This window comes from Myotis daubentonii, chromosome 4 (assembly GCF_963259705.1).
Source record: "Myotis daubentonii chromosome 4, mMyoDau2.1, whole genome shotgun sequence".
NCBI classification, from domain to species: Eukaryota; Metazoa; Chordata; class Mammalia; order Chiroptera; family Vespertilionidae; genus Myotis; species Myotis daubentonii.
In genome coordinates, this window is record NC_081843.1 from 72241659 (window position 1) to 72257930 (window position 16272).

Below are 16272 nucleotides of genomic sequence, written 5' to 3' on the forward strand. Positions count from 1 at the left end.
ATTATGATGAATGAGGGGCATTCACACTGTACAATTGCTATCTAGATGCAATTCTACTCTGTAGTGCTTTATTGATTTCTTTCCTTCTGCATTGCCAAAACTCAGAATTTCTCAGTAATATAGGGTCATTGAAAACAAAATGCAGTTGATTCTAGATAGTTTCCCGCCCCCCGCCCCCAATCCAAACTTTTTTTCATATTTAGAAGAGTTTTATCTAATAATTATGTTTGCCTACTCATGTATTTATTTATTTGACACTATTTGTTTGTTGGCATATATCCTAAGGCTACTGGTTTGGACTAGAACTTATTAAGTAGAATTATTGTTTTAGAATTAGTAAATGGAAAAGCATGGATTTCTTTTTTCAGATACTGTATTGTTATTTCTTACTCCCATGAATAAGAAGACAGGATTTTAAAAGTTTCTTATATCCATATGTAATACTCATTGTTGTTTTCTAGCTTTTAAAAGCTAGACTCTTGCTTCTTTTTTCTATTCTTATCTCTTCAACTTTTATTTTCCAGTGTCATAGGGTGTTCCCATAATAAGCAGAAAGTAAATATTCTTGGGCGAGGAATATCAGGGTATTATATTATATGGTATGTTATTTTACTTTAGCATTTTAAACATGTATTTATTCAAGTAAATGAGAAAACTAGTTTACTTGAGATATTTTTTGATAGTGATGAAGTCCTGGAGCCAGTTGATACAGATGCCTCAATAAGGAGAAGTGTATTGAAGTGAGATAATACATTGAATGACACCAGATGGTAATTGAGGCCATGGGAATGGAAGAGATTGACAAGGGAGAGGATACAATATGAGTAAAGAAGTAGCCCTGGGAGAGAAACTAGACTAAGAAGGAAGAGGAACATGAAAGTGAGATTAGGAAGTATGAATCAAAGGGGTAAGGAAAAAATGTAGAAAATGTGGTATGGAGAGAAATGTTTTCAGAAATGAGAGAGGGTGATATCAAATGCTGCTGAGAGGTCAGTCATAACTAGCATTTATATAGAGGTTACTGTGGACCACAATTCTTTGAGCTATATTACATTCCAGTTTTACAGATGAGAAAAGTGAGGTTCAGAGAGATGAAGTGACTTGCCCAAGAAAATGCATAGCTACTAAGTGACAGAATCAGACTTGAACTCATGTAACTTGACAATATAATTTTAGCTCTTAACCAGCAAGCAATAAAAGTGACAGATGGATTTAACTATAAGGTTTTCACTGGTAACTTTGGTCAGTTTTAGTTGGTCAATCCATGAGGGCAAATACTTGATTGGGGTAGAATGCGAAATAAATAAGAAAAGGTAAGTGTAAACAATTCTTTTGTGAAACCCGGGTGTAAAAAGGAAGAGTAGGGGCAGTGAGAAAGTACTGTTTAAGATTTATGGTCCTAGCTGGTTTGCCCCAGTGACAGAGCGTTGGCTTGCAGACTGAAGGGTCCCAAGTTCAATTCCAGTCAAGGGCAAATGCCTGGGCTGCGGGCTTGATCCCCACTGGGGGTGTGCAGGAGGCAGCCAATCAATGATTCTCTCTCATCATTGATGTTTCTATCTCTCTCTCCCTTCCTCTCTGAAATCAATAAAAATATATTCTAAAAAAATTTATTAAGAGCTTTTATAGGATAAGCAAGTCTTAAATACATTTAAATGTTGATGGGATCAAGCAAGTAGTGAGAGTGACATAGAAGAGACAAAGTGCGGGAGAAAAGGAATAAAAAGAGAGAGCTCTTGAGCCATGATGAAAGTGCAGTAGGAAACAGAATCCATGGCAAATATAAACAGAGGGGCCCTAACAGGAGAAAGACCTCTTTTATGGTCATAGTAGAGAAGGAAAGCATGAATATGGATGCATATAAATTTGTAGGTTTCCAGCTATTCCAATTCCTTCAATCTCAATTTCTCTGTCTTTCATAGATATTTTTAGAATATACTTTTATTTATTTCAGAGAGGAAGGAAGGAGAGAGAGAAACATCAGTGATGAGAGAGAATAACTGATTGGCTGCCTCCTGCACGCGCCCCACTGGGGATCCAGTCCACAACCCAGGCATGTGCCCTTGACGGGAATCAAACCCAGGACCCTTCCCCAGACTGCCGACACTCTATCCACTGAGCCAAACCGGGTAGGGCTATCATTGATTTGAAACAGGGATGAAAATTTTCTGTCAGCGAGTTACTACCCATTTAACTTGGACTTCCGTTAGCTAAAGGAGAGAGGGAAGAGCATCCTTCTACTTTGCTGTTGAAATTCAGGTTTCTAAGATACAGACTGAACTGGGGGAGTCTTTCTGGTACTGTTCCAGCATGGAGGATTTCCTACCATTTTTAAAGAATCACATTTGCACCCTAGCCAGTTTGGCTGAGTGGATAGAGCATTGGCCTGTGGACTGAAGGGTCCCAGGTTTGATTCCGGCCAAAGGCACATGTCTGACTCGTGGCCAAAGGCACAGGTTGCAGGCTCGATCCCCAGTAGACGAAGTGCAGGAGTCAGCCGATCAATGATTCTCTCTCATCATTGATGTTTCTATCTCTCTATCCCTCTCCCTTCCTCTCTAAAATCAATAAAAATATATTTTTTAAAGTTTTTTTAAAAAAAAGAGAGAATCAAATTTGCAATTACCACAGGAAATGAATATACTCCTTGGTATTGATTGCTGGGTTAAATCTATATTGATAGAACAGGCTGATGAGTATATAGATAATGTGTAAAATATTCTACTAGAGTTGATAATAATTATGATATACAGTATTTCTTTTTATGCAGTTCTTTATGGGGTCAGCAAACTACATCCTAGCACCTGTTTGTTTTTTAAAGTAAAATTTTATTTGGAACTTTATTGGGGAATAGCCTTTTTTGTTGTTGTTAATTCTTACCTGAGGATATGTTTTTTTTCATTGATTTTTATAGAGAGTGGAAAGCAGGGGGAGAGACAAAAGAGAGAGAAACATCAAGTGAGAGAGATACAGCAATTGGTTGCCTTCCCCATGCACCCCGGGGATGGAGCCTGCAACCAAGATATATACCCTTAACCAGAACCGTAATCAAACCTGAGACCCTTGAGTCCCCGGGCCAACGCTGGGAATAGCCATCTTGTTGTACATCTGCGACTGCTTTTGTACAACAGTATCAGAGTTAAATGTTTGCAGCGGAGACTATCTGGCCTGCAAAACCTAAGATACTTACTATTTTGCCCTTTTCAGAAGGAGTTTGCTGTCTTCTTATCTAGAATAATAAAGCAGTTAAAAACTTTGAAAAAATTTTGAGAAAAATAGAAATTAAGACACTAAAAGTGTGAAGGGAATTAGAAAAATAGAAGATATTTAGGATATATTGCTAAATGCAAATAACACTTTACACAGTGATATAGATTATACATTAATCTCATTTCTATTTTTAAAATTTATATTAAAAAGTTAATGGCCCTTGCTTCTGAATGGTGAGATTACACTTGATTTTTATTTTCTTGCTGGTTTTTATGTTTTTTGATTTTTTTTTTTACAATGAACATGTGTTACTGCATTATTAATCAAACCAACTAGTAGTAGACTAGTATGAGAACATAAAAGCAAATTAGAATGGGAAGAGTAGTGCATTTTGCAGGGTCAAGCTAAAGTGAGATACCCTGGATGATACATAAAGAAAATGCTTTTTGTTCATTTCTCAAAAAAGTTGAAGAACTTTTTTTGATGATGCCCCTAGGAACATTTTCAGGTCGTTTAATTCCTTATATTTAACTAGCACCTGATATGAGAACGAAATCCCCCCACCCCAAAATAAAGAGAGAAGATATAGTTTTTGAAGTTATAAATTACTTTTAGACTTTGTTCCTCATTTCCAAAGACATGGATTTATAAAGTTTAGTTTATGGAAATTTTCTTGACTTTTGTGACTCATATATAATGCTGTATATTAGTGATTTGTTTTTTAATTCAGCTTATTAGCTATAAGTAAAACTTAAACTTGGATATATTATATAAGTTAAGGGAGCTTTCTTTTGTAAAAAGTCACAATTATGCCTTAAAAAAAGGTGAACAGCTTTTATTTGGGCAAAAATCAGTCATAAATTACAGAAAGTAATCTTTTCAATGAAGTACTGTTATTAACCAGATGAGACTTGAAGTTGTTTTACTGTGATATTCTAGTCCAACATCTGCACTGTGGTGCTGCTACCAGATGTTCACTATAAAGTTCAATGGATCTTGACAAGCATTAAGTTGATGTCAGCGGATGTACTATGCTAGGAGTCATTGAAACAGAAGAGAAACCATTGTTGTTGTTTTTTTATCAAATTTCATCTTATAAATCAATATATTTTTATTTCAATTATTATTATGAGTGGTACTTATTATTTTTATAATGACCAAATGAGTTGTTGAGAACAATCTCAAGATTGAAGCTTAGGGTGCAAACTACTGATTTGCCTGATAAATTGTCATGCAAAACAAAAAACAAAAACCCTTGTTTTATTTGCACTTTAAATATGAGTCAAATAGGCTGATAATTATAAACCATAAAATAAAAAATAAATTGTAAGAGGAATTTCAATGTGATACTTGTAAAAAAAAGAAATCAATAAAAAATGAGCCTCAAAGCAAGAATATATGTGGATACGCATAGCATTTTCATATAAAATGTAAAATATGAGCCCATTTATCAAATCTACACTAATAAAAGAGAAAAATGGTAATTGGCGTACGATGCTACCCTTTTCATTGGCTAATCAGGGCTATATGCAAATTAACTGCCAACTAAGATTGGCAGTTAACTGCCAACAAGATGGCGCTTAATTTGCATATGTAGGCACAATGCAGGGAGGCGAAAGGGAAAGCAGGAAGAAGCCCCCTGCCACTGACAGTGATCAGAAACCCAGGGGGGAGCTAAGAGCTGGGGGGCAGGGCAAAGGCGGCCCTGGGGCCGCCTTTGCCCTGCCCCCGAGCCATGATCGGAGAATCAGGTGCCTTTTCCGCCTGGCCAGTGATAGCAGGAAGTAGGGGTGGAGCCAGCGATGGGAACTGGACACGGTCAAAGCTGGCAGTCCCGGGAGCTAGGGGTCCCTTGCCTGGGCCTAAAGCGGAGCCCACGATCGCGGGGCCGCTGCAGCTGCGGGTCCCCGCTGCCCGAGCCAGACGCCTAGGCCAGAGGTGATAGGCCTGGACAGGGGCGGAGCCTGCAACCGCAGGAAGCTGGGGGTCCCCTGCCCAGGCCTGACACCTCTGCCGGAGGCCTCAGGCCTGGTCAAGGGGCCGATCCGGTGATTGGTGATCGGAGGGTGATGAGGATCAACTCCTCTGGCAGAGGCATCAGGCCTGGGTGGGGGGCGGAGCCAGGGATTGGGGGGATATGATGGTCCCCTTGCCCAGGCCTGAAGCCTGGGTCAGAGGCGTCAGGGTTGGGCGGGGGGTGGAGCAAGCGATCAGAGGGAGATGGGGGTCCCCTGCCCAGGCATGATTCCTGGGCCAGAGGCCTCAGGCCTGGGCGGGGGCCAGAGCCAGTGATCGGGGGGAGATAGGGGTCCCCTGTCCAAGCCTGACACCTCTGGCGTAGGCGTCAGGCCTGGGCAAGGGGCCGATCAGGCGATCGGAGGGTGATGGGGGTCTACGCCTCTGGCCGAGGCATCAGACCTGGGCTGGGGGCAGAACCAGTGATGGGGGGAAATGAGGATCCCCTGTCCAAGCCTGACACCTCTGTCAGAGGCGTCAGGCCTGGGCAAGGGGCCGATCCTGCGATTGGAGGGTGATGGGGGTCAACGCCTGAGGGCTCCCAGTATGTGAGAGGGGGCAGGCTGGGCTGAGGGACACTCCCCGCCCCCACACACACACACACACCCAGTGCACGAATTTCGTGCACCGGGCCCCTAGTATGTAAATAATTATATAAAATTCAATTATCTATAATAATAAAAGCATAATATGCTAATTAGACCAGATGTCCTTCCGGACATGGACAAAGCCGAGGCTGTGAGGGAAGCCCGGGTCCCAGATGCCAGAGGGAAGCCAGTGCCGGCAGCCGGGGGAAAGAAGGCCTACTCTTGCACGAATTTCGTGCATCAGGCCTCTAGTATATTTATAATTAAACACACATCCACAGACATATGTTGTATATATAACATACATATGTATATGTATGTATATGATTATATCCATGCATTCCACTGATTAGTATGACAGTATGGAATGATTTTGAATGAAAATTTTCAGTAATAATTATATTTAAAAGAAATTTCCTGTTAATGAAGTCCATTATGTTATGAACTATCTTAAAAGCAAGTGGCAGAAGCCCTACTGCTTGTTATTTGACAATGTGCTGAAAAAAACACACACACATATTTCTTATAAGCAAAGTTTATTAGCTATAGATGTGCAAACGTCCCAATAGATCTTATCCATATTGGACATTTATTATTCAAGTTGATTTTAATCATAATGCAGACTGGAATCTGTTTTTGTTGCTTGTACAAGCACCTTTTTTTTTTCTTCTAATTAATGTGTTTTTCATTTATTCAGGAAGTCTCTAATGGCATTTGGGGGAAGGGAAACATTTTAGCTTCCTTCCTGGGTAATGCAGTTTTTATTTCTTGTTGAAATTGTAGTCCCAGCCCAAACCCAATGTTGGACAAAAGGAAGGAATAAGGAAAGGGGGATGGGAAGGAAGAAGGGATGAAGAAAAAGAGATAGAAAGAAAAGAAGTAAAAACAAAAAGGGAACACAAGAAAGTTAACTATTCAAACATTTAGTTCATGTGTTTAAAAATAAATACGAAACTGTAAATGTTCTGCTAAAACAGCAAGATCCTGTCATTGTTTCATTTCTACTCCCTGCTGCGCTGATGACATCATTTCATTCATATATAAATAAATGAAGCGAGATATATATATATATATATATATATATATATATATATATATATATATAATGTTGCTGTTGCTAAATTTCCAAGTAATTGAAACATAAAGGAGAGTTGTTCTTTTTACACATTTTTCTGAATTTTCATATGACTGTTAGAAAAATAGCTAACCATCTCATATAGCTTTCTAAGTTTACTTCGGTAATAATACTTATTAATGCTTTGAGTAAAAACAAAATAAATATCTTAGCCCAAACTGGGATTTGGGGAATGGCTAGTAGGGTTGTGAGTGGAAAGGTGGAAGAGGGAGTACATCAAAATCTTGTTGGGGAAAGAGTTTAGGGAGTTGAAAATACATATTTGATATAACTCTTTTTATGTTTAAAAGCTACATAAAAGATAAAATTTAACAAAATCTTAGCTGATAGGGATATACAGAAAGTAGAGTGACAAAGTTCTGTAGGGAGATGGATTTTAAAGGACTGACAAACACTACTTTCTAAATCATTCTTCGACTTTTGAAAGGTAACTATTTCAGTCGGCTTTCCAAATTATTATAATGCTACAAGTATTAAGTGGCATTCCACTCTGTCAAAGATCAAGTTTCTAGTCCATTTTCACAACTTTGCTTTCAAGTTTTGTTCCACATGAAGTGAAGAAAAATATAAAACTATTTTAAAGTGTTTTTCCCCTTTTTCCTTCTTTTTTAAAACTTAAAAAAATATGTTTTTATTGATTTTAAAGAGGAAGGAAGAGGGAGAGATAAAACATCAATGATGACAGAGAATTATCTATCAGTTGCCTCCTGCATGCCCCTACTGGGGATGGAGTTTGAAACCTGGGCATGTGCCCTGATAGGGAATCTAATCGTGACCAGTCCTGGTTCATGGGTGGATGCTCAATCACTGAGCTACAACAACCCCACCCTTTTTCCTTCTTAAAGAAATCTTTTTTTCTGAAAGAATTTCATATTTTTAGAACTGATCTCTAGCCTTTGTGATTTATGTAAATCAACAAGTTGTCTTAGATAAAATAAAACATTAAAAGGTAGTTTACAAAGTCTAGGGTCATGAGTAAAGGAATACATATTGCATGTGTATTTCATCAGTGCTGTATTTGAGCTTACATTTGTAAGGAATGCAAACTCAATATTACTGTTTGTCAAATCACTGAGAGTTTAAGTGACGTACCCAAGGCCACCTGAAAATATGGCCTAGGGCAGGCCACCAGGGCAGAGTGAGAAACCAAGCCTCTGGTCTGGTTCTCAGCAGTACTGCCTTCTCATTATTATCATTTCCTGAACTCCTGCTGTGCTGTAGTCCTCCCCCTGGCAGCTCCTAACCTCCATCTGAAGCTGTGACCTATTTTTAATGTTGCCTTTTCAAGTGAAGAGATAGTATTACATGCTGTGTTTTATACATCGCCGTGAAAAATGGATGAGGAAAAATTTATAAATTCTGAACGTACTTGCCATTTTCCTGCTCTTTATAATTATCAAAAGCCTATCACCATTTGAGTCATAAGTTAACTGAAGAATTAAACTATCCTAAACTGTATTGTGTTCTACCACCTCCTCCCACACATGCACACCTTTACATTATTTTCAGTAAATCTTGTTTTACTTTGTTTTTGCTGTATAAATCTCTGGTTTATTCATATAGTGTCTGATTATAATCAAATATATGGCTTGTTCTGCTTCTTAGATATGGATGTTTATTTCAAATATATACTGTTTGTGAAACCAACTGAGTCATGTGAATGTGACTAGTGCTCAACATATTTTATAGACCCTTGTGTGCTTATGTGTCTCTCAATACAACAATCAACACAAATATTCACACATTCAAGGACTTACCCAGCTAATGTTATTAGCTTCATGCTACAAGACAAAATAAATCTGTGTCCAACTTTTTCCTAATCTCAAATAAGTATAACTGGAAAAAGATTCTGAGAATGATCACAAATATTTATATAGAAGGTGGATAGTGAAATGTGAGTTAACACTAATATATTTTAATATTCAATTAATTGTTTTCTTAAAATAGACTGCTCCAGGTTTTTAGAAATTCTCTGGGATGTATAACTAGCATATAAAGTAAAATTACTTTACAAATACTTAGTAGGTGTCAACATTTTCATTTATTTATTTATTTTACATTTTCAAAATTGATGTCAACATTTTAAAAGAATTGCCTTGTTGGTATTTTTAAAGTATATATGATATCAAAACAGCAATGGCATAAAAATAAGCATAAGTTCTAAATTTTTCTAAATTTGATGAACTATATATTTTTAAATTCTAGAATACTTAATTTATTCAATACTGAAATATAATTACTAAATCCTTTCATTGAAACATTACCACCAAAAAATGTAAGCAAGATTTACATTAATAGCTTGACTGAAGGAAATTCAGTTACATTTATGTAAAAAATATTTTTTAATTAATAGTAGAGTATAAGCATAAAATTTCCCTTAGAGAGATATTTGTTGTTCAAGCTTTCCCACTGAGGAAGACTGCTTTTAGACTTCCAGAATTTTATAGGTTAATGCTGTGTAAAACCAGCATTTGCATTTCTAAAAGTTTGAAAATTATGAGTATAATAAAACTCCAGAACTGGGATGCCTACGATGCTTCACTTGAAATACCATTAATTACAAAACTTGTGCTTACACATGTGTTAAATATCTTCTGAATATAGACCATCAAATTTATTGTTTTGAAGCAGATACATATATTTAAGAAAATTAAGGTCTGTTTTTCTAATTCCTGAAATCAAATGTATTTTATAATGTAATGAGGTAATATAGAGGGGGGAAAAATCTTAGAGGCTAGTTAATTAGCTGTTTTAATAGTAAAAAGAAAAGTCCTAGTTAATTATAATAACATGAGTTTTATTTTTTCTATGCTTACTATACTTCTCTTATAATAAAATATTATGCCTGTGTTTTGGAAGCTCAGAACTAGCTTGATAATTTCTCATCCATGATTCTGTAGAATATGAACAAGAAGCCAAATCCTGAAATTATATTCACGTGGTTACATCAGTAGACATTTGTTGATCATTTTAAATTTATGTCGAGAATCAAATCATCTCATTCCACTCAGTTAAAGTCAGCTAAGGATTATTTTAAAGTTTTAGATTATTTGTGCAAATTCAAAATAAAGGTTAAATAATGGATCAGTGTGATTTTTTTTCAACTATTTTTAAAACCTTTAAACTATTGCTTTTCATTTCCTCATTAATAAAAATTATTTTGGTAAAAAATTTTGGGTAATTTAATATGGTGTTTTTGTAACACAATCAATTGAACACCTAGCTATTAAGTCTAAGGTACTGGTTTCTTTAGATAAGACTTTATTGTGGTCTTCAAAGAAATTGCCATTTTAATAGAGACTCAAGACCCAAACTCATAAAAAGTTAGACAAAAACATTTAGTGTTGGATAATATCAAAGATAAGAATAGTATCATAAGCATAGTTATGCTTTCCAAATGTCAGAAAGTGGTTTTGAAGTATAAAATATAGGTAAGTACTGATTAATGTTTAAGGGCTAAAATTCATTTACCCTGAAGTTTAACCAGTCCAGTAAGTTTAACCAGTAAGCAGGAGTAATTATATCAGAGGTATTCTTTTATTTCTTTGAGTCATACAATCTGGACATGTGTCTTTAAAATGAGGGATGGGAGGGAGAGTAGGGGAAGTATAACATAAAAAGGGAGAGGGGATGTCCTCTGGAGAAAATACTGCTCTCTAGGGGGGAAAAGGCATTAAAGGAGAGGATGGATATACCAAAACCCATTGACCTTAAGATTATGACTTCTTATGGTACTTGTAACAAAATCTTAATGCCATATTAACAGAGTCTGCATGTTCAGTAAAATCACTGTCATAATAATAACTCTTTAATCAAAATAATTTTATAAGAATTGTTCATATATTCTTTCATAGATACTTTCAAATCCCATTGTATAAGGAATATACTGAGGTATGCACTGTTCTTCTTTCCAAGAGGCTCATAGTTTTAACTCGGTGGGGCAGATGCCTATGTAAAACCAGCAGGATGTTGGAAACATGTAAGAAGGTAGTAGAAATAGGCCTGGAAACCCAATTCAAATTCTGAGTATGAAGGGACTTATTATAAGACTAGAGGCCTGATGCACGAATTGGTGCACGAGTGGAGTCCCTCAGCCTGGCTGACGATAGTGGCCGATGGGGGGCGTGAAGCGGTGAGCCAGACGGAGGAACTGCGGGAGGTTGGCCAGCCAGGAGGAGGGACCGAGGGAGGTTGACCAGCTAACCCCCCCCCACCACCACCACCACATCAGGCCTGATCTGGGGGCCAGCCTGCTGGGGGGAGGGACCACAGGAGGTTGGCCGGCTTGGGGGGAGGTTCTGTGGGAGGTTGGCCAGCCATGGGAGGTTGGCTGTGGGAGCACACTGACCACCAGGGGTCAGCTCCTGCATTAAGCATCTGACCCCTGGTGGTCAGTGCACATCATAGCGACTGGTCGACCAGTCATTTGGTCGTTTGGTCACAGGCTTTTATAACAGAGTCTTGTATAATTTCATTATATATAATGAAATGTAGAATTAAGGTAAATGGGACTCAAAGAAGATATTCCTTTGAGAAGGAATAGTTTGGGCCCCCTGTTTTTACTCATTTCTGTTTAATTCATACAAATGCCAGGAAGTACTATTTGGACAGAATACATATTAGATCTAGTTAAAAGATTTTTTTAAGAACTCTAAGCCTGATGGAGTGTTTTCTGAACATATGTCTCTTGATAGATTCCATTTATTTTTTTGGTCAAGGTTTACCCTGTACTCTAAAAGCCCAAAGTATAAGTGATGCTTAGTCTAGCTCAAAATTTCTACCTATCATTATTCCAATATTTTCTAAGAGCATTCTTTATGACTGATTTTTTTTGTGTGTGTGACTGATTTTTGAAAAAAAAAGTATATATATTTAGACTCTATAGACGGTACTATGGCATTTTAAATTTAATATTTATAAGATGGCATTGAGTTAGCAGCCATAAGAAAGTCATTTTGAAAAGTCACTTTTTAATAAATATAGTTGATCAGCCCTGGCCAGTGTGGCTTAGTTGGTTGTGCATTGTCCCATGCACCTAAAGGTTACTAGTTGGATTCCCAGTCAGGGCACATGCCGAGGTTGAGGGCTCAGTCCCCTGTAGGGGGCATGCAGGAGGCAGCTGATCGATGTTTCACTCTGGCATTAATGTTTTTCTCTCTCTCCCTCTCCATTCCTCTCTCTCTAAAAAGTAATAAAAATATTAAAAACAAAAAACACACATAAATGAACAAAACAAAATAGATATCGACTCATATAGAATAAATTGATGGTTGCCACAGGGGAGAGGATTTAAGTGATAGGCCAAAAATAGTGTAAAGGATTAAGAGGTACAAACATCTAGTTACAAAATAATTCCTGTGTATATAGTGTACAGCATAGGGAATTTAGTCAACAATATTATAATAACTTCATATGGTGGTAGATGGTTATTAGACTTATCATGGTGATGACCTCTTAAGGCATATAAATGTCAAATCACCTGAAACTAATATAATATTGTATGTCAGCTGTCATTAAAAATTAAAAATAAATAACAAAATTTTTGCATTTGAGTTTAATGCCATTTTATATGAAAAACCTGTCATTTTTTTAAAATTTTAATTCAAAATGCTTTTATCCTTCCCATTACCCACTATGCATAAAACCCTATACCAAGTGAATTTTACATGCTTCCAAAAAGTAAATTTACTATTTAAGGATAAAGATTTCTTATCTTGAGAATATCCAAGATAAGTGGTACAGGTCTGAAGGCAGATAGTTCCAAAAGAGGAACTGTCAGATGTTTTGGGGAGTGACACATGCTCTAGAGCCCAGTACCCCTTTGCAATATAAGATTTGGTACGTTTGTTTAAAAAACAGTCACACTGTCTCTTTATGTTGAAACTGTATTTAACCATCTTTCTCTGATGACTAACTATCTTACAGGTATCAGTGAACATCAGTGATTACTATAGAGCACTGTAGTTGAAGGTTGATGAAGTTTGGCCGAAAGTGTCTCAATCAAACAGAAAGTAACAGTTGTTAGATGAAGTTCTCATTTTTTTAGCCTAGTTACTTTTATTATTATGTATTATCCTTAGGATCTTTGTTAAGGTGTGTTTAGATGATCTCGCCACCACAACATTACACTGATATAAAAGCACACTTAGCAGCTATCCCTTCAACTGTGTGTTCATATGTGCTAACATGTGGTAATGGTTTATTTTACCTTGTGGCATCAATTAAAAAGTTTCAAAGCCAGTGGCAGAATTGAACAGAATTTTACTATATATTTATAAAAATAATTTAGAAAACTGGTTCAGTGCCTTAGCCCTGTTTCCAGTTTGGAGCCAAATGTAAACAAATATTTTTATTTGTGATCTTATTATTTTTATTTTGTGCCTCCTATAATCCATTTGTTATGCCACTTTTAAGAAAGCAGTAATCAACATCTTTTAAAACTAAACAGTAGTATTTCTGCTCAAGTTAATTTCAAGTACTCTTTTTATCCATAATAACAACTCCTTGGGGAATATGAGATATTTTAAATAAAATTAAGTTGTAGCTTTAAAAATTAATTTTAGTATGGGAATAATCCTAAAATATTGTGATATAGTGAAATAATTTGAAATTTCCTTTATAAACCTGTTAGAATACCTACTTAAGCATATTTAACCATTTGTTCTAGATAAAATTTAAGAGCTTTTGGAAATTTGTTATATTAGATACATATTGTTTCAGATTCATGCTAATAATGCTGCTTAAGGAAAAAACTCACAATTATTGACTTTAAATTTCTTCCTACAAAAGCTGTAAATTTCAAAAGAAAAAGGATATTTTAGAGGAAATATGTCTTTTGCATAAATATTTGACTGTTTCATAAGGGATATAACTTTTTAAAAGATGAGTACCTAATGATTAACTTCATCCTGGAAAAAAACAAAACAAAAATTGCAATGATTCATGCTATTGATACAGGCTGTACCTCCATGGCTTTAATCTGTTCTGCGACAAAGATTTAAAAAAAGACCTTCCTAAAATAGAGGCTCTGTGGTTGTGCAGTCAGGACACCTGTGCCTTGGATTCTAAGACAAGGCCATTTTAGGATGACAGAGTAAGCAGTTGAGAGAGGTCCTACAGTAGACAGTTGAGAAGAAGTGAAGACAGGTTAGTAGATCAGGTTGGAGATGTTGGAGCCGGGTAGCAGGCAACCGGCAGAAGGTGTGTGCAAATGGTCATCACTAGGATGTTATAGAATGAGCAGTGGAAATGCTCAGCAGGGGGCCAACTCTGTGCCCCAGGGGCAGCATGGCAAGAAATAATAAGTGGGGATCTAGGCAGGGGAACTACTGGCAACGAGGGAACCCAACATCAAGTCCTGAGGATTCAGCCATGGAAATGGAAGTCCCTTAGAACAGGTCCCCACAAGTAATATGAGGAAAAAACTCAAGAACGTTGGCTTTGGTCTCTGAGACATCGAGGTGCTAGTTAGGTGGGAACTGGGGCTGGAGGCCCAGCAAATGGAAGGAAGAAATGAACCCTCCTGGCACAAGGATTGAGGCTGCAGTCAGTAAGTTTGGATCAGTGTACAGGGTCAAAACAGGGACCATTAGCAGAGTTTACATGGTGGTAATCTTCAAACTATGGTTTCAGTTGTTTTTATATTTCCCCTACCCTAGACATGAGCTTGGCTAGACGATATTGGTAGAACCTTCGTTAATAGTTAAGGAGCGATTCCTTTTTGAAGAAGAGAAAAGCAGAGCTAGAGGTCTGGCAGGCAATTGTTACTGAAGAAGAGACGCTGCACGCGCCCTTCTTCTCACTGTGCTCCCCCACTCTTCACTACTGGAGCGGGGGAACTGATTCACACAGGACACAATTAAAAGCCACTAGAAGACCTGTGAGACCAGGTAAACCATAGGACCAAGCTGTGTTAAACCTAGGAGGTATTTTTATTTTTAATCTGATGGACACTTGATGTGGTAGAAATGGGAGTACTAGCAAACGCATACTATGCAACAGGTCAAGTACTGTTACCTCTAAGGAGCCATAGAATTCCCTAGTTTCTAGATGCCCTTAAAAATGTCCTTCAAAATGAAATAGTCATTTTGGGAGAGGGGTGTATTGTTTTATACTGCTGACATAAATTGCCACAAGGTTAGCAGCTTAAAGCACTGTAAATATATTATCTCTCGGTTCTGTAGGTCAGAGTCTGATATAAGTGGGCTGGTTTCTCCTCTCTAGATCTTGCAAGGCTGAAATCAAGGGGTGTGAGCCAGCTGGGTTCTTATCAGGAGGCTCTGGGAAGAATCCACTTTCAAGTTTGTTGGTAGCATTCAGTTCCTTGGGGTTTAGGAGTCAGCTTGGGGCTGCTCTCGGCTTCTAGAGGCTGCCACATTCACAGGCCCTGGGGTTTGCATGGATATCTTTGGGTGGCTGTTCTGCCTACCACAGAGGAGAAATTATTTTTTTTCTCAAAAAATGACTCATCCAATTTCTCCTGTAAAGTTCCAGTCAGAGTAAAATACTTAGACTCTCAAATAGAAGCCCAGGGATTTTTTACATTGAATCAACAGTGTAGAAACAAGACCAAGTCTTCCATCTTTGAGTTAAAAAGAAAAAAACAGGGACAATAACAGTAACAGTTACAAACTTGAGAAAAAGGGTACAACATTAATATGCCTAACACTTTTTCCTTGTGTTTCTCTTTAAACTATGGTATTTTAAAATATTGTTGAAGGTCACTTTATTAAGTGTTTGACCAAAATGTTAGATTGTGGGTGGGAGGAGGGATGTTTAATGGAAAAGTTCTCACAGATTGGCCTATGGTGTGGTCATGTGGCCATAACACAGGCTTATTGCTCTAATAACAATTTACACAACATCAGAGGTTCATATGAAGACAATAAATGCTTCTTGAGGGCTGAACTTATAAATACAATATATGAATGATGATAATGGTATCATAAATATCCCCATTTCATTTCATTTTTAAACAGAAACTTTTATATGCTATTAATATGTTTTTTTTAATAGTTTATAATCATCACTTTGGGGATTATTTACACCAGGTTCAAAATTTTGTGTGATCAAATGGCTAGGCACCTAATATTTGGGATACATGTACAGATATGAAGATATCATTTAGAATGTTGCCATTTCAGATGCCTGTGCCTTAAAGCATTTGTTTAAACTTTTATCATTTTGTTATATTATTTGTTTTTTATATGTCATTCAAATATAACATCTTATTAAAGTTCTGTGACTTCAGAAAATTTAAAGAGACCTGTTTAAACCAAATAACTTAATCATATACTAAACTAACTGTTGTATCTTAGTTTACCT

General features: G+C 37.0%; 1 protein-coding gene across 16 annotated transcripts in view; it reads left to right on the top strand.

The window, feature by feature from the left end:
• SSBP2 (single stranded DNA binding protein 2) overlaps positions 1–16272 on the top strand; it is a 219674-nt gene that overhangs the window by 127577 nt on the left and 75825 nt on the right. The gene's annotated exons all lie outside the window — the stretch shown is intronic.